The sequence below is a fragment of the Pleurodeles waltl genome, chromosome 7 (assembly GCF_031143425.1).
Source record: "Pleurodeles waltl isolate 20211129_DDA chromosome 7, aPleWal1.hap1.20221129, whole genome shotgun sequence".
Classification (NCBI taxonomy): domain Eukaryota; kingdom Metazoa; phylum Chordata; class Amphibia; order Caudata; family Salamandridae; genus Pleurodeles; species Pleurodeles waltl.
Window position 1 is genome coordinate 137151845 of NC_090446.1, and position 19779 is coordinate 137171623.

Sequence of the window (19779 nt, forward strand, 5' to 3'; positions counted from 1 at the left end):
GACCCTTTCATTACATCACCTTTAACAACCATGCACAACTCTCATTGGGGCTTGGGAAGGCCTGTCAGCTAAGTGTATGTGTCATTGGTGACATGCACACCTCCCTGATTTCCTGGTAACTAAATGAAAGATTTGCTTTCAGCCTGATGAGGCTGTATCTGTTTCAGTAGTGATTCGCACACCGCTTCAATTAATTGATCAGAATATTAGACAAATATTATGTGTTCACAACCGTGTTGTGTTCACCTTTCAGCTTAGCCAATTTCATAGACTACGGGATGCATTACTTTTTTTGTGATGCCTCTATGCATTACAAGTACTTAATGTACATGTACCTTTTAAGCAATTTCGGAAATCTCTTAGTGAAAGCTCAGAATCTGGAAGCCTATATTAAACACCCACTTTTTTCACTCATTTCAAAAGGTTTTTGAAGGTTGTCATCAAATATTAATTTGTGAATCTATTAGCATATTTCTACATTCGCAATAAATACCGTTATGGTGCAGGAAGCAACTAAGTAAGCAACTGAGGGGCTCATTCTGAGCCCGGCGGGCGGCGGGCGCCGCCCGCCTGGAGGGAGCCGCCAAATGACCGCACCGCGGTCATAAGACCGCAGCGGCCATTCAGACATTTCCTCTGGGCCGGCGGGCGCTCTCCAAAAGAGCGCCCGCCGGCCCAGAGGAAATGCCCCTGGAACGAGGACGCCGGCTCAGAATTGAGCCGGCGTAGTTGCAGGGGTGCGACGGGTGCAGTTTGCACCCGTCGCGTATTTCAGTGTCTGCATTGCAGACACTGAAATACACAGTGGGGCCCTCTTACGGGGGCCCCTGCAGTGCCCATGCCATTGGCATGGGCACTGCAGGGGCCCCCAGGGGCCCCGCGGCACCCCCTACCGCCATCCTGTTCCTGGCAGGAGACCCGCCAGGAACAGGATGGCGGTAGGGGATTGTCAGAATCCCCATGGCTGCGGAGCACGCTCCGCAGCCATGGAGGATTCCCCCGAGCAGCGGGAAGTCGGCGGGAGACCGCCGACTTTCCGCTTCTGACCGCGGCTGAACCGCCGCGGTCAGAATGCTCGTGGGAGCACCGCCAGCCTGTTGGCGGTGCTCCCGTGGTCGGTGGCCCTGGCGGCCACCGGCCGCCAGGGTCAGAATGACCCCCTGAGTCTAGTACCTCTAACATCATTTATTGCAAATCTGGGTGTTCCAGATGTAGACTGAGAAAAATGGAAAGAAAGTTATGAAGCATATCCGGATGCTATTGAAGGAGAAGCTTTTAAAAAAAAGAAGAAATTTGCTACGTAACACTATTGCTTAGGGCCCGAAGGAAGAAAAATATTGCAACACTTTCCTACTGAAGCTGTGATGTGGAGGGAGATAATGAATATGCTTCAGCAATAAAAAAATTAGATGTTTTTATCAAACCCCACTGGAATGTGAAGATGGAAAGATACATTTTACAAGCAACATCAACGTCCTGCAGAGCCTATAAAACATGTCCTTGCGTCACCAAGAATTCTTGCTGCCACAAGTAAATTATAGGTGACATTACCAGAGATCAAATAGTTGAAAACCCCAATAACAAGAAGATTCAGGACACCCAATTGGCCCTTCTAAATTAACATTAGATAGAGTAATTGAAAATACTGTCAGAGATTGAAAGCACAATGTGTTTTATGGAACTAATGTTGTTTTCATCCCAAATGCTTGATGTTCATTCAGTAATGACACATGACAAAACATGTAAAAAGAGAAATGTTAATGTTAACAACAAAGCTTGGAGGAAATCAAAAGCATGGAGTGTTATTGTAGTTATAATTGTCATCTTGGTAATGCAAATTCTTGCCCTGCTTTAGATCGTTTTTTGTGCTATATGCAAGGATAAAGGACATTCAGTTATAGTTTTAGACTTTTCTCCAAGCCTTCTCTTATTAAAGCTGTGAATATGGTTGATGTGCTAGGTAAATCTTCCAAAGTTCAGATGCAGGTGAAAAAAACTAATTTTGTGTGTGAACTCGGAGAAGTGTGTCAATTATGTGGAGGTATTATGTGGGAGGGTTTATTTAAAAATACCTTTTTGCCAAGTACAAGTCAGTCTGGTGGGAGTGAAATTGGTGGCTGATTCAGGCTCTCGTTTTACCTTAATTGGGATACATGAATGGGAGTAATTTTCTGGAATAACATGAAAGCATCTCAAGTTAAACCAGTGGCGTTTGGTGGTAAACGTGTGGACGTTTTGGGGGTGTCTGATACTGAAATTCCATGTTGCAAATGACAGGTCCTCTCTTTACGAGTAGTTGGGAAAAAATTGTGTAGATTATTTTGGATCCAAATAATCCTAAACTAGTGATGTTAAAAAAAAGATTTATTAAGTGAGAGAGCTACGTGGAAATGTGTTCCATGAATGTTTCTGAGTGGGAAAGCGAAATTCAGTTTTTTTTTCTGACAAATTGGGTAAACTAAAAAGTTATTCTCATAAAATGCAACTTAAATCTGGTGCCAACTTGTGGTGCACAAAGTTTGTAGGATACCATTGATAATTCGTCCAGAGTTGAAGAAGGAATTGGATATTTTTGCGAAGAAGAAGTGATTGAAACAGCTTGCACCTCCAATTAATTATCATCAGTGTTTTTTGGCATGGATGTGGAAGAACTTTAAATGTCAGGATTTTGATTGTCAGACATCCTTTCCCAAACATCACTGAAATATTGACTATTCTAAAGAGTGCCAAAGTCTTCACGACATTTGATATGGCACCTCCATATCACCAAATAGTCTTGAGCAAGGAATCTTGGTACCTTACATTGTTCATTACCCTTTAAAGGGGGTTTTCATTTTTAACATATGCTTTTTGGGGGTAGCCTTGGCCTCTTCCGTTTTTCAAAAAATCGTGGAATGTCGATTTAAGATAGCTACAGGAGTAATTTTCCCCACCAATATGTGTTTATAGTGCACCGAAAGAGTAGCTTTACCAAAGGTTGGCGTGTGTTATCAATTTGACAAGAGAAAGGTGTTTAAGTTGCAAGCCTGGGGTAGACTAAGAAGAATGCTTAGGTCATTTGTTTTCATGTGTGCGTGTAAAACCAAAAGATAGCTTAATAGGTGCATTTTCTGAGTCTCCAACTTCTAATCATAAAGCTCAAGTAAGGTATTTGTTAGGTTTGTTAGAATTCTTCTCAAGATTTGTGCTAAGAAGACTTATTCCCATTTGAAAAATGTTGATACTCATGATCCCAGCATAGCAGTTACTGATGCCATTCAACATGGCTGGAATGAGGTCTTGAAAAAGGAAGTGGTGCTGTTTGCCTCTCAAAGTTTAGTTGATACAGAAGCTATCTATTCGCAACGTATTCCATAGTAGAACGTGAAGCCCTAGCCTGGCCTGATGGGGGTGTTTATCATTTTCAAAATTATCTCTGGGGATCGAATTTGCAATGGATGTGGATCACAAGCCTTTGATAGCTGGGTTCACCTCCAGATGAGCTAGGAAAGTATCTCTATGATTACCAATGGTCAGTCTAGAGTGCAAGAATTTCCAAATTATTCTAGTAGACTACCCTGTGTGTGACAAGGAGTTAGAAAGTGATGATGAAGTTGTAGTACATGAAGTATGTAGTGTGGCCCAAGGAGCTGTAATGGTATCTGAGTGGTTGGAAGCACTGGAAAAAGAGGAGATACTTCAGGTTTCTATACAGTTCAGATCAGATTGGCTTGTTTCTAAGATTATTGACTAAGAACTAGGGTTGTTACGTCATTTGGCTGAAGAGTTGTCTTTGGTTACTAGTCTAGTAAGAAGAGGTGATCTTTGGGTGGTTTCTTTTGACTTTTGTGGGAGAGTGCTAGATCCCATTCATGAAGGTCACTTAAAGATGACAGCTATGAAAGGAAGGCTTTTGGGGTGCTTCTGGTGGCTATGTTTGGATAAAAGCATTGAGTCATATGTAAGAGAGTATCTGATAGAGAATTCTAGTTGCAGATTCCTTACGTTTGAATTTCCCCAGGCATCAGACTGGATCTGGAGAATTTTTCTTTGAGCAGTACCGTACCTCTGCGCGCCGTCAGGTGGCGTCGGTCGACTCCGCAGGCGTCGTTGGCGTGGTGCTCGCCGTGATGACGTCGTGGTCGTGCATAGTTGCCACCCCGGCATGCTGCCGTTAGTTCTTTTCTTTCCGTGCCAGCCTATGCGCAGATCTGGAGAAGAGATACCGCAATAATTTTTTGACTAGGTTGACATTTTTGTCATATTTTTTAACGAGTTTGTGGATGCGTCAAGGGATGTCCCGCATGACCGGATTAAAACCCTGCGACTCCTGTCACCGAACTATGTCGGTGACGGATCCGCATCTCGTGTGCTTATGGTGTTTGGAGCGCAATCACGACCCGAAGTCGTGCTCCGATTGTCGGGCCATGAACCCGAAGGCTTTAAAGGAGCGGCCCCTAAAGCTCATGGAGACCCGACACTCGATTCCGCGGCGCTCACGGTCCCGTTCGAGAGGAAGGTCTCGAGATCGGCCGCGGAGTCACCCCCACTCTTCGTCCTCCAAGTCATCAGGACATTCGGGTCACAAAAAGAAGAAGTCGAAGAAAGACAAATGTTCTTCAACTTCACCCCGTTGATCGGATGACACGACGTGGGAAGAGCGTTGATGCTCTAGGCCTCCATCAACAGAACCTTCTTCTGGGTCGACTCCGCGATTCCCCGACTTCCCGGGAGCCGGAGCCACTCCCGCCCAACTCAAAGAGTTTTACGAGGTCATGCGCCTCATTTTTGGGCGGTCCGACCCACATTCAGAGCCTTCGAGCAGAGGCGAGGCAGTTGGGGTCCCTTCAGTTTCAAAGCCGTCGGCTTCGGCCTCGGCTCCTGAGGGCCCCTTCGGATTCAATCGCGGATCCGTCCCGACGCCGGTCGTGCCACGACGACCTTCCCCGGCGTCGAGTCAGACGCCGATGCTCCCGACATCGGTTGGGCCCACAATTGATGTCGATCCCATACTCATACCCGACGACCCAGAGCCGGAACGACGTCGCTCTACGCCAATTCCGTTCTCTGTGGGCTCTCCTGGGCCCACGGTTGATCCAGACCCTTATTCTTGAGGGTATGGATACGGGGAGGATATGGAGAGTATGGAGGGGTCGCTGGACCCTTTAGAATACCAGCTTGACCCCCAAATGGACTGGGTGCTTGATTTGGGTGATGCCAGTTGTAGGAAGTTGGCTCTGTATGTACTATCTCAAAGTGGGAGATAGTGTGCACAGAGTCCAAGGGTTCCTGTTAGAGGTTGATAGTGGCAAAATTAGATCATTCTAATGCTCTATTTTGTGGTAGTGTGGTCGAGCAGTAGGCTTATCAGAGGGTAGTGTTGAGCATTTGTTGTACACACACAGGCAATAAATGAGGAACACACACTCAAAGACTTAACTCCAGGCCAATAGTTTTTATATAGGAAAATATATTTTCTTAATTTATTTTAGAACCACAAAATTCAAGATTTGAAGTAAATACATCAAATGCAAGGTACTCCACACAGGTAAGTAAGGAACTTTGAATTAAAGCAGTAATACATACACTGTAGATTAAAATGGCAATATGCTATTTTAAAAGTGGGCACAGTGCAAAAATCAACAGTTTCTGGGGGAGGCAAGTATGGTTAAGTTTCTGAGGTAAGTAAAGCACTTACAAGTTCAGTCTCCTGGGCATAGGCAGCCCACCGTTGGGGGTTCAAGGCAACCCCAAAGTCACCGCACCAGCAACACAGGGCTGGTCAGGTGCAGAGGTCAAAGGAGGGCCCAAAACACATAGGCGCCTATGGAGAACAGGGGTGCTCCGGTTCCGGTCTGCTGGCAGGTAAGACCTGCGTCCTCAGGGAGCAGACCAGGGGGGATTTGTAGAGCACTGGGGAGGCACACAAAACACACCCTCAGCGGCACAGGGACGGCCGGGTGCAGTGTGCAAAGTTGGCTTCGGGTTTGCTATTGAAAGCAATGGAGGGACCAGGGGGTCACTTAGATGATGCAGGCAGGGCACAGGGGTGCTTCTCGGGCCAGCCACCGACTGGGCTAGGCAGAGGGCCGCCTGATGGTCACTCCTGCACTGGAGTTTGGTTCCTCTCGGTCCTGGGGGCTATGGGTGCAGTGCTGGGTCCAGGCGTCGGGTTCTTGTTACCAGGCAGTCGCAGTCAGGGGGAGCCTCTGGATCCTTTCTGCAGGCATCGCTACAGGGGTACTGGGGGGTCGCCTCAGGTTACTCACGAGGTCACAGTTGCCTGGGAGTCCTCTCTGCAGTGTTGGTTCTCTGGAGCTCGAGCTGGGGGCGTCTGGTGCTGAGTGTGAAGTCTCACGCTTCCGGCTGGAAGAGTTATTTCTTTAAAAGTTGCTTCTTTGTTGCAAAGTTGCTGCTGTTGGTGAACAGTGCCACTGTTCTCGGGAATTTCTTGGTCCTTCGGGTGCAGGGCAGTCCTCTGAGTCTTCAGAGGTCACTGGTCCCTGTTGGATGTGTCGCTGTGCAGGTTCTTTGAGTCTGGAGACAGGCCGGTAGGGCTGGGGCCAAGTCAGTTGTTGTCTCCGTTGTCTCTGTGGGGCTTTCTGGTCAGCAGTCCTTCTTCTTTGTGTAGGTTGCAGGAATCTGATTCCCTGGGGTCTGGGTCGCCCCTAAATACTGAATTTAGGTGTGTGTTTAGGTCAGGAGGACAGTAGCCAATGGCAACTGTCCTGGAGGGTGGCTACACCTTCTTTGTGCCTCCTCCCTGAGGGGAGGGGGGCACATACCTAATTCGATTGGGGGAATCCTCCAAACTCAAGATGGAGGATTTCTAAAGGCAGGGGTCACCTCAGCTCAGGATACCTTAGGGGCTGTCCTGACGTGTGGGTGACTCCCCCTTATCCTCTCCTGCCTTGCCGCCAAAAGTGGGGGCAGTGGCCGGAGGGGCGGGCATCTCCACTAGCTGGGATGCCCTGGGATGCTGTAACAAAAGGCATGAGCCTTTGAGGCTCACCGCCATGTGTTACAGTGCCTGCAGGGGGACCTCCACCCAGTAGAGGCTTTGTTCCTGGCCACAGAGTGACAAAGGCACTCTCCCCATGTGGCCAGAAACTCGTCTGGTTGTGGCAGGCTGGCAGAAACTGGTCAGCCTAGCACTAGGAATCAGACTGGAATTCAAGGGGCATTCTCTAAGATGCCCTCAGTGTGCATTTATTGTGCTGAGAAGTTTGATACCAAGCTTCCCAGATTTCAGTGTAGCCATTATGGTGCTGTGGAGTTCGTGTATGACAAACTCTTAGACCATATACTCTTTATGGCCACCCTGCACTTAAAATGTCTAAGGTTTAAACACTGTAGGAGCATAGTGCTCATACAAATATGCCCTCACCTGTGGTATAGTGCACCCTACCTTAGGGCTGTAAGGCCTGCTAGAGGAGTGACTTACCTATGCCACAGGCAGTGAGAGGTGGCCATGGCACTCTGAGGGGAGTGCCATGTCGACTTAGCTTGTGTGTGCTGGTGAGGAGAAAATTACTGTGAGAACAAAGGTACAGTTTACGGAAAACTGTAGACGGCTGTAGTTGAAAGAAATTTGTGGCATGATGCATCAACAATTATGTCGATCCTCTATCTGCTCCTCTCTCTCAGGCCCTTCTTTATTTTCTCCCTTGCCCAGCAGGGTTCCACCTTGGGCACTCTTAAGGGATATCTCTCTGCTATCTCTGCTTTCTTAAGGTTACCTAATCAGCCTTCTTTATTTAAGTCTCCCATAGTTGGGAGGTTTCTTAAAGGCCTCACACATCTTTTTCCTCCTATCCCTTTCATCATGCCCCAATGGGATCGCAACCTGGTCTTAGCTTACCTTATGTGTACCCCGTTTGAACCGCTTCACAACTGTCCTCTGAGGCTCTTAACTATAAAGACTGTATTACTAGTTGCCATTACGTCTGCCCGCAGAGTTAGTGAACTCCAGGCTCTGTCATCTAAGCCACCTTTTCTTGCCATACACCCTGACAAAGTGGTGCTTTGCACAAGGGCTTCTTTTCTACCCAAGGTAGTGACACCCTTCCATGTCGGACAGTCCATCAGCTTGCCTATCTTTTATGCACCCCCACATGCCCCTCTACTGAAGAAGAGAGACTCCACAGTCTGGACCCAAAAAGAGTGTTGGCGTTCTCTCTTGACCGTACCAAAGACTTCCAGGTGGACGATCAACTCTTTGTGGGATATGTGGGTGCAAAGAAGGGGAAGGCGGTGCAGAAGAGGACCATTTCAAGATGGGCACTATTAGGCATCAAAATGTGCTACAGACTGGCTAAAAAGCAACCCCCTGAAGGTTTGAGAGCTCATTCCACCAGAGCTACTGCTGCTACCACAGCGCTAGCACGGGGCGTTCCAGTCCTGGATATTTGTCAGGCAGCAACATGGGCATCTCTGCACACTTTTACTAAGCACTACTGCCTGGACAATCAGGTCCGAAGGGACGGCTACTTTGGCCGTTCTGTCCTGCACGACATTTTGGTGTGATCTTAGTTTGCAGGCCCACCACTGGGGATGGTATTGCTCGGGTATCTATTCAAAGGTAAGGAATCTGCAACTAGAAGTCTCTATCAGATGTACAAGTTACTTACCTTCGGCAACAAAATATCTGGTAGAGATATATTCTAGTTGCAGATTCTTTACCGACCCGTCCATCTGATTCGCACTGCAAACCGATTTCTAGGGACAGGAACTTTCCATGGAGGGCCCGAGTTTTGGCACACCACTCAGTGTTCTTCATGGCTCCACGCTACTGGTGTGGAAAGTCGTGAAAAGAAACTAACGTCAGTGTGCCGGGGTGGTGCCTATAAATGACCGCGACGTCATCACGGCGATCACTACTCCAACGACGCCCGCGGAGTTGACCGACGCCACCTGATGGTGCGCAGAGGTACTGCTCGAAGAAATATTTTCTGGATCCAGTCTGACGCCTGGGGAAATTCAAAGGTAAGGAATCTGCAACTAGAATATGTCTCTACCAGATATTTAGTTACCGAAGGTAAGTAACTTGTACGTTAAGTCACAGGTGACTGTGCCCAGCCCGGTGGAATTAGTACCAGTTCCTTACAAGGTGTGATCAAAATTGGGACTTCACATCATTGACATTATTGGTGCATTGACTATGATTAATAGCACATACATGTTTGGTACTGTGATTATGGATTATCATTCTTGGTGGCCAGAGACGTTATTGAGTTTTTGGAATCTTTATTCTCCAGAGAAGGTATACCAGATCAAATTGTCAGAGATAATGTTTGCAAATTACATCCGACACATTTTCAAACTTTTAATTGAATCTGAGTATTAAACATGTGACCACTTCCATCTGTCATCCACGTAATATTGGTTTGATGGAAAGGGTGTAATAAAACATTTAAAGACATTGTGCACCCATTGTTTGCAAATGATTTAAACTAGTTATTAGAACTAGAAGGATTATTTTTGGCCATACACGCATGTCTAATATCGGCACTGGTGTAGCACCATTCGTTTTACTGAGGGGAACACTTTCTGGGTCCAAACTCAGTAGGTTAGGGATGAATTGTAAGTTTCCTGAACAATAAAAAGTGTGGAAGAGGTGATGGATAAAAGATATTGTGCCAACGAAAAATATGTGGATGTTCAGGCTAAGCGTTTGTGTGTTCAGGTGGGTAATATGGTTCGTATTAAACTTCCTGGTTTTCATCCTAAGTTCCAGAATAGACTTTCTTTTCTGAAGAAAGTGTTGGTGGTAAATGATTCTGTGGTCAAATTGGAGGACAGTAAGCAGTGGAACAAGGAGAGGTTGTGTTTAATAATTCATGGAAGTTGGCATCTGAAGTTACCTGCATGAGCAGAAACTCAGATTCAGATTGTCAGCAGATCAAGTTGGTGGTCAAATGAGTGCCTCTGAGTTCATTTTGGGAATAGTGGGTCCCAGGGGGTTCATTACTTACCTGTTAAATCGAACGACTACTGAAGTGGTCCTGTGTGGGGACTCATTAGTGGCTCGTTGGCTGCCTGTGAAAATTTAAGGGTGTCAAGTTGTTTGTGCAGCTTGGTTTATGTGGGTTTATGTGTAAGTGTGGAGTGTATGTGTGTTGGATGTAGTTTGTGTGTGAGTGATATGTGCAGCATTTTGTTATTTAATGTATTGGTGTGTGTTTTAATATGGTGTGTTATTGTGGGGTAAAGATACTTCAGGATTTGCTTTAATGGCATATGTGATGCATGGGTCATGTTTTAGATGAGGAATGTGACGAGGGTTGCAGCATTATAGGAGTAATCTCAATTGCTTACTGCCTATGGCTCGTGGTGGGGGGGGGGTGCTTCTTAGTGTGCCTGCAAATGAATATGGTTTCAACCACTTACTGAGATTGGTATCATCTTTTCAAAACGTTCAGACAATCTGTCTGTCTGTATATCTAATTATTCGTATTTTTTTATTTTGTTTGGAGGGTGAACAACCCGGCAAACACTGTTTTTAGGTCTAGCGCACAAGCGATTTGTCCTCTTGTAAGTATTGTGGGCTTTTAAGCAAGCCCACCTCATGCCCATCATTTTCACTTATTTGTGGACTTGCCTTTCAAAATCACTTGATGTCATTGGTAATTGCTTTACACTTGCCCCGCCTTCATGCTGTTTTTGTCACGCCTTGCAGACTGCCCTTGTTATATGGATTATTGCCCAATTCCCAATATACTTAAGTGTGGGCGAACTATTTTTTTTACTCTCCCCTTCGTGCTGCATGGTGGCCATTGCACTCACAGCGCGAACAGGCACAACAGCATGAATTTGATCGGCGGTATTGAAGCGCTGGTCACATTGTTCAGAGTTACCTAACCGGAGTAATTTCTTGTGGCTCTCCCCTTAAAACACTTGAAATTGGTAAATGCTTTACATAAACATCAATCCTGAAAGGGAAAGCGTCTGTCCCGGCACAGCTGGAGAGCCAATACTACAATATTCACTGCACTCGGGCATGCTACTCTTGAAAATATGTAATGCACTATGTCCTGTAGGAGAACATATATGGTTACTCTGCGTTATTTAACACCATTTTCTTTTTGTGTGGTTATGCCCTCTGGGGGCTAACTATATAGTTACAGGACCATGTTTCTTACAAATGCTATCTTCATTGTGGTGTCCTCTAGGGGCTGTTCTAAGCATTACAGTCATATCAACATATTAAAATATTTGTGACACAGAAAATTGCCCCATAATGCTATGTAGGGCATTACTTTTACAAAACATTTTTGATCATAACTCAGCCTGTGGTGGTCCTAGGTCAATGGGACCACCTTCAAAACATTGACCAAAATGAGCTCTTTCTGTCTGCATCATCTCTGGGTCCCCACACTGTGTTATTTAATAAGCCCCTACTACCAATCAATGTCTTTTAAGCTTTCTCATTGCTAGGACTATTGTTTTATAGCTAGGAGAAGTTTTGTTTTAAAGGCCTTATTTGTAATACCATTGCAGCAAGCTTGCTAGGCTTAACAATGTTCCCTATGGCCTAAGTATATGGTTACACTGTATTATTTGCTCCAGTTTTTTTCATGGGCTTATGACTATGACTGTTTGAACACTCTTGATATTTTTGGATGAACCTTGTAGTTTATTTCTCCTCTGTGGCTGTCTTGTGCCTTTTTGGGGGGAATTGTGCTAGCCAGACAGCAACTGTGATGGTGGGGTGGTGAAAGCGGTATTGTGTTGGAATTAGCACGGCAGATTTAAATTAGGATGCTAAATGGCAACATTTTCATTTGTTGCTGCAGATACAGGAAGAAGGTAAATGGAAGTGCTTTAGTTAAATGCAGGGCCACTGGAATTATATGACAGGAAAAGAAGAAATTATGAGACAGGGTTGACAATTTATGTGGCAAGAAAAGTCCAGTTATGAATTTACAGTGCCAGTAGCTCTAACTCAAGCAAATGTGAGACCTATTGCATTGCAAATGCTTATTTGTTTTATGCATGCCTTTCCCTTAATTGTCTCTCTGTGTATAACTTAGTAGCTCTACACGGGATTTGTTGGTAGTATATCCTCAAGGCCCCTTTCCCTATAGGTTTTGGTGCTCTTAATATGTGGAACTCCTTCTCTTCATCAACTCCTTAATTATTTTCAGAGTGTATACACCAGGGGAACAAGATCAAAATATTTCTGTTAAGGCCTTGTATGCTCAGCCTCCCCAGCCTTTTTTAGAGGTTTGGGATACCCTGTCCATGGGAACAGTTTGTTTGGGACCTCAGGCCCATAGTACCTGGAAACTGCCAGGTATCTGCTGGCCTCTCATGTCTGTCTTTTTCTTTTGCTTCAGGGATTGGACGTCTTGCTGCACAGAGTGCATTTGATTCTACACGTATAATGGGCTACCTGATTTTCTCCTCAACTCTTGCCTTTTTTAATTATCAGCTCCAATAGATGACACTTGTTTCATTCCTAGATCTCTGAGGCTGACCCACACTACCATTAAGAGGACTTGAGTACCCCTCACTGTAATTTGCCCTTTGTTACTCTCTCTCTCCTTTTGGTCTTTGAATAATAGGTTCCTCTACTTTTGGGTTTTCCAATCCATTATATCTTGAGTGAGTTTGTAGACTGAAAGCAGAGGAGACCTTACTAGCTCTGCGTAAGTTATTTTCTTTTACAGATCTCCATACTGGTGATCCATTTTTCGACTTGGTGTAACGTGCTTACTATTTGGTGAAAGTAAGGGCTAAAACTGCAAATACCAAGATACTCCTTTGACAAAAAGCTACCAGGATCCTGCATTCCAACATACATTCAGAGCTTAATGTTACAAGAATAAGAGAAACAGCCCAGAAATGCCTCAAGCCCCTAATTCTAACAAAGCCTGTTCCAAAGTCCTCATGGTTGATGCAACAGAAATCCACACCTCCCCTGAAGTACTTCCATAGCCCACGTCTACCTGGAAAATTCCAAAGGTGCCAATGAAGTGTTATTGGGCACTTTTTAAGGTTACCACACTCTATGTCCCTGTCTGATCCATCCTGGTTAGTTGAGGTGACAAAGTTTCTGACATGAGTGCTGAGTCTGGCAAAAGCTCCCAGCTTGATTCAAAGCTTTGGCAACATAAACACAAGCACAAGTCCAAGTCGAAAGTGTAGCTCCTGTAGAAATATTAGTACTTGGCCCCAGTATAGTGGTAATACACTTTGCTGCCTCTCAGTGTAGTTCCAATCAGTGACATGATGTTAAGGACATGACTCTGGGAACTGTGAAGGCAAGGAAGAGGGCTCCCTAATTCCCAGTGGCTGTTGGAGGCTCTGAGGTCACTTAGCAATGGACAAGATCCGAAATCTGTTTTTATGGTTGTCCATTTACCCAACTGCCATCCTTGAGCCTTGGCTATTCTGAATCAGTAGAAGCCTAATCATGTGGTGAAACAATGGAAGTATGCCCATCACATGATGGTGTAGGGCCTCATATCCCACAGATCTACCCCGTTCAGGTGGTCTTGGACCCGTGATTTCTCAGCCTGTGTAGGAATGCAGCACTGTTGGGATCAGTCACTGTGTTCTTACTGGAATCGTTTTTTTGTAATTCCGTTTATAGAAACTGTGCTCACTTTACAGCATACATAGCAAATAGTTGCACAATCACATCTTACATACATAGTAATTGAAAATTACAATTGCAGAGAAAGTGTCAGATGATAACTCGAGAATGGCACTTTTACAGCCTATCGTGGCACTTGGAATAATTATCATTATCAATTGAGCAGGAGCAATTCGGCTTTCCCTCCCTCTCCAATACCATACCTCATCAATAGCCTCTATAACCTCACCAGGACCCCCACACTTTTTCCCACTTCTTGGGGAACCCTTCACTTTGATAAATTACCTACTCTGCTCTTAGTCACCAATCAAGGTCCGACTCTCACTCTTCAACTCCCCGGGGAGCCGTCCTTCCACATGCCCTTGCTATATTTTGTTTAGCCACTCTCGCAGCCAGCTTCAGGTAGATCGTCTGATACTTGGGCCAAGATGCTTCCCCAGAGATCCCCAGAAGGAGCCACTTGGCATATACAGTAACTGCTAGCAACAAAACGCTGGACATTATCTCAATATTTTTCGTCCAATACTCTTGTATCTGTGGGCAGTCCCAAAGGATATGGAAAAACTTGCCCTCCTGAGCGCATCCCTCAAGGCACAGTTGCTTAGCCACTCTACCTGTTGTATGTAATAATGTCCGCGAGTAGTAAGATCTATGTAAGATTTTTAGTTGGACTAACCTAAACATGGCATGTAGGGCTATTTCTTGTGGGCTCTGGAAGGCCTCCACTCAGTCCTCATTGTCTCTCTCTAACTGAGATCTCCAGCTAATGCGCCTCTCAGTGAACCCAACTAATTAAGGAGTTGATGACCAGCTTTTTATAGATTGTGGAAACCCTTTGTCAGGTATAAGTTCAGTGAGCAATCGGTCTTCTAGGGCACAGGACTCAAGTTAACTGTTCCCCCTCTAGTATGTGTCTCCAAAGGGCGTGCACCAACTGTAGATGACCTATATTTTTCGGATTCTGCTAACTCATAATCTTGGCGGAGGACCTCTAACTTTATTATAGCTTGTCCCCTCCTCTAGACATTACCCAAATGATCAATACCTATGAGTTCCCACTTTTAAAACCCTGTTAAGCCCCCTACTTCATGCACATCACTGTGCCATAGTGAGGCCAAGTCAGTAAGCTTTCTGTTCCAGCCCAAATAATTTGTGCCCTCTCTACAAATCCTAACCATAATCTGGGTGTGCATCTGCAGGTCCTGTACCCTCCCTCTAGAGTTGAGAATCGCCTCATGCCCCCCACGGCCCATAGCCTCCCTCTCCACTCGGTAGGCTGGGTGTTTGTGGTCAGAGAAAACCCAATCATTAATAATAAACATGCTGTTTTGCTCAATAACAGTTTAGGATGTTGGTGACCGGCAGCCCCCATCATACAGTCCTTTCTGCAACTTGCTCAATGCAATTCTCAGGGCACCACCTTGCCATAATAATAGTCGGACTTCCTGATCTATTTTCTTAAAGAGTTCTGGTGGTATTCTGCATGGCATATTTTGCATCATGTAAAAAAGATGTGGCATGCTCATCATTTAATAGAGAGCTGCTCTGCCAATTAGTGATAGCAAGAGGTTCTGCCAGTGGGCCACGTCCCCACATAGCCTCTCTATTTGGGTAGTATATTCCTACGTAGGAATTCCTGAGAGTCATGGGTAACATAAATTTCCATATACTGGAATACCTCAATAACTACTGATGCCGTTCAGTCTGGGGGGAGCCATAGCATATAATACAGAGATTGGTACTGTATTGGGGATTGAAGTTGAGTTTTAGACCACATGCGGCACTTTGGAGTTGTGAGGTATATGAAAGAGGGTTTCTGAGTCGGCGATGTGGAAGAATGATGTTTGTGACAAAGTTTCTGAGCTTTTTTTAAGGTCATGATTTAAGGTAGACCATAAAGTATTCGCTGGAGGATGTGTGGGGCATAGGTGCATTGATGAAATTGGAGTAGATTTTGGGAAAGAAGAAAATAAGCTTTTATTCCACTTCTTTAACTTCTCTGCTTTATGAGGGCTAGGCAGTTGGCTGTTTGGATGTAGTAGTCTTGGAACTGGCGTCTCTGAGGTACATATTATAATGCGGTTGTCATGTATGGAAGTTTGGTCCAGATTGCTGAGAAGGTCAAGACGAGCATGAAAATTGTATTGTATTGTATTGTATTGTAATAGTATTTATATAGCGCTTACTACCCCTGATTAGGCGTCAAAGCGCTTTTCGGCGAGTAGCACACCTACTCCGGAACCCAAGAGAAATTAGTGGTGGATTATTAGAGGGAAATATGAGTACAGTTTTAGTATTGTTATGAGTTAATTTGAGCATAGGATATGTGAGTTTGTTAGTTGGATTGACTAGAGTAATGGAAGGATAGGGGAGGTTAGAATCCAGAAGTGTTAATTGGAAGTTTATAGTAATAGGATGAGCCTTTGGATGAGTAAAGGAGAGATGGAGGAAGGAAGAGTCTGTGGAAAGGGTTAGGGATAACATAGTAGCAGGAGGGGTTTTGGATGAGTCAAAGGTGAGATCAGTGGGGGAGAATTTAGTAGGGTTGTTAGTGAGATCATGGTAGTAAACTGAGGTTTGGGTGAGCTGGATGTGGAAGAGGAGGGAAGAGGTTAGGCAGGGCTATTTTGGAGATGAAAGTAGTAGAATGGGTTTGGGATGAGACAGAGTGGGGATGGAGGATAGATTAATAGAGACATGACATATGGTGATCAGTGGACAAAGTAAAGCTTACAAGAGAGTAAATGTATATTATTTTTATTTATTTATAATTATATATATATTATGGCATGCGTAGCTGCAGATACACATGCTGTGCATTATCCTGCCATCTAGTGTTGGGCTCGGAGTGTTACAAGTTGTTTTTCTTCGAAGAAGACTTTTCGAGTCACGAGACCGAGGGACTCCTCCCTTTCGGCTCCATTGCGCATGGGCGTCGATTCCATCTTAGATTGTTTTCTTTCCGCCATAGTGTTCAGACGTGTTCCTCTTCGCTCCGTATTTCGACTCGGGAAAGTTAGCTAATCATCGAAAAATCGACGGTATTGTTCGCGCTCGGTACCGGTTTAGTGTTAGGACACCGATAGAAGAAGCGCTCTGGCGGCCCTTCGGGGCTTCCACTCTTCAGCGGGGCCTGGTCGGCCCGACCGCATCCATCGTCGAAACTCATGGACCGGACCCCCTTCCGCTTCTGCCCGAATTGCCACGCTAAGTATCCTTATACGGACCAACACTTGGTCTGTAGCCTGTGTCTAGCACCGGAACACAGGGAGGATACCTGCGAGGCCTGCCGGGCTTTTCGATCGAAAAAGACCCTACGCGATCGAAGAGCTAGAAGACTTCAGATGGCGTTGACACCGGCCGAACAGATCGACGTCGAGGAGGAGGAGAGAATCTCCAAACAAGAATCGGACTCGGACGACTCCGAAAGTGAGCTACTGATGGCACAGCAAAAAACTGTGAGTAAAACTGCCCCGGCCAAGACTCACTCCAAAATCATAAAGGCCAAGGGGATGCCACCGCCAACAGGCATGGCTTGACCCGAAAACACGGTGACTAACCATCGGCACCGAAAAAGGCCTCCCAACAGCCGAAGACATCCGACTCCCGTCAAGATACCGGCTCCGAACCATCTCGGCACCGAGAGTTCGATACACCCAAAATAAAAAAGGTTTCCTCAGAGCCGAAAAAGACTGCTCTGAAACCTTCGGTGTCGAAAAAGGCAGCCTCGGAGCTGAAAATAGGCTCCTACACAGAAGAGCACGGGCTTTCCACTCAAATGCAAGAGCACAGTTTTGAGCAGGAATTAAGTATGGGAGAGCCAGACCATACTCAAAGGAGGCTGCACATCCAGAAAGAGACTGGTAAAATTCAAACTCTTCCTCCAATAAAGATAAAAAGAAAGCTAGCATTTCAGGAGTCAGAAATGCAGCCAAAAGCAAAGGTGGCAAGAGACACAACACCACCAGCAAGGTTTTCGCCACAGCCTTCTCCACTGGACTCACCACAGCTGTCCCCGGTAGCAACACCCCCAATGCAGTCACCAACACACACGGGGATGACAAAGGATGACCCGGATGCATGGGACTTATATGATGCACCGGTCTCCGACAACAGTCCCGATTGTTACCCGGCAAGGCCGTCACCACCAGAGGACAGCACTGCATATATGCAGGTGTTATCAAGGGCAGCTACTTTCCACAATGTGGCAATGCATGCGGAGCCAATAGAAGATGACTTCTTATTTAACACCTTGGCATCCACTCACAGCTCTTTTCAAAGTTTGCCAATGCTCCCAGGCATGCTAAAGCACGCCAAACAGGTGTTCCAGGACCCAGTGAAAGGCAGAGCTATCACGCCTAGGGTGGAGAAGAAATATAAACCTCCCCCAACGGACCCTGCGTTTATAACACAGCAACTGACACCAGATTCGGTAGTCGTGGGAGCAGCCAGAAAGAGGGTGAACTCCCAATCATCAGGAGACGCACCACCGCCCGACAAGGAAAGTCGGAGGTCGGATGCTGCGGGCAAAGGGGTGGCAGCACAGGCAGCCAATCAATGGCGGATTGCCAGTTCACAGGCTCTACTGGCTCGCTACGACAGGGCACACTGGGACGAGATGCAACATATAATACAGCACTTGCCCAAGGAACATCAAAAACGTGCCCAACAGGTTGTTGAGGAACGACAAGCGATTTCCAACAACCAGATAAGGTCTGCACTGGACTCGGCAGACACAGCAGCACGGACAGTGAACACTGCGGTAACCATTCGCAGGCATGCATGGTTACGGAGCTCAGGTTTTAAACCGGAAATCCAGCAAGCTGTGCTCAATATGCCGTTTAACCAAGAACAATTGTTTGGGCCGGAGGTGGACACGGCAATCGAAAAACTAAAAAAGGATACAGACACGGGCAAAGCCATGGGCGCGCTCTACTCCCCACAAAGCAGAGGCACTTTTAGAAGACCACAGTTTAGAGGGGGGTTTCGTTCCCAAACCGCAGAGCCTTCCACCTCACAAGCCAAACCCACCTATCCGGGACAGTACCAGAGAGGAGGGTTTCGAGGATCATACAGGGGTGGACAATTCCCAAAAAGAAGGGGAAAATTCCAAAACCCAAAAGCACCTCAATCCAAACAGTGACTTCAATGTCACAAACCCCCAACACTCAACACCAGTGGGGGGGAGACTTACCGCATACTACCAAAACTGGACAAACATAACTACGTACGCATGGGTCCTAGCCATTATCCAACATGGTTATTGCATAGAATTCATACATTTCCCACCAGATGTGCCCCCAAGAGCACACAATATGTCCAAACAACACTTAGACCTGTTACAACTAGAAGTCCAAGCATTGTTACAAAAACAAGCAATAGAACTAGTACCCAAACATCAAAAAGGAACAGGTGTCTACTCCCTGTATTTCCTAATTCCAAAGAAAGACAAAACGCTGAGACCCATGTTAGACCTCAGAACACTGAATCTCTACATCAAATCAGATCACTTCCACATGGTAACACTTCAAGACGTGATTCCCTTGCTCAAAAAACAGGACTACATGTCAACGTTAGATCTAAAGGATGCATATTTCCACATACCCATACATCCTTCTCACAGGAAATACTTAAGGTTTGTAATTCAGGGCGTGCATTACCAATTCAAGGTGTTACCACTCGGGATAACAACAGCCCCAAGGGTATTCACAAAATGCCTTGCAGTAGTAGCCGCTCACATAAGGAGACAGCACATGCACGTATTCCCATACTTAGACGATTGGTTAATAAAAACCAGCACTCAGCAACAGTGTCTTCAACACACACAATACGTTATAGAAACTCTACACAAACTAGGGTTCTCTATAAATTACCAAAAATCAAATCTACAACCATCCCAGATACAACAATACTTGGGAGCAACACTCGACACACAAAAAGCGATTGCCACTCCAAGTCCACAAAGGGTACAAGCGTTCCAGAATATAATACTAAACATACAGCCAAACCAACACTACCAGGTGAGGTTTGTAATGAAACTTCCAGGCATGATGTCTTCATGCATAGCCATTGTCCCAAACGCAAGACTACACATGCGGCCCTTACAACAGTGCCTCGCAAGACAATGGACACAAGCACAGGGTCAACTCCAAGATCTAGTGTTGTTAGACCGCCAGACACACTTCTCGCTTCAATGGTGG

The 19779-nt window shown here is 45.7% G+C and overlaps 1 protein-coding gene across 5 annotated transcripts in view; it reads left to right on the top strand.

Moving 5' to 3' along the window:
- DNMT3B (DNA methyltransferase 3 beta) overlaps positions 1 to 19779 on the top strand; it is a 543013-nt gene that overhangs the window by 16351 nt on the left and 506883 nt on the right. The window lies entirely within an intron of this gene.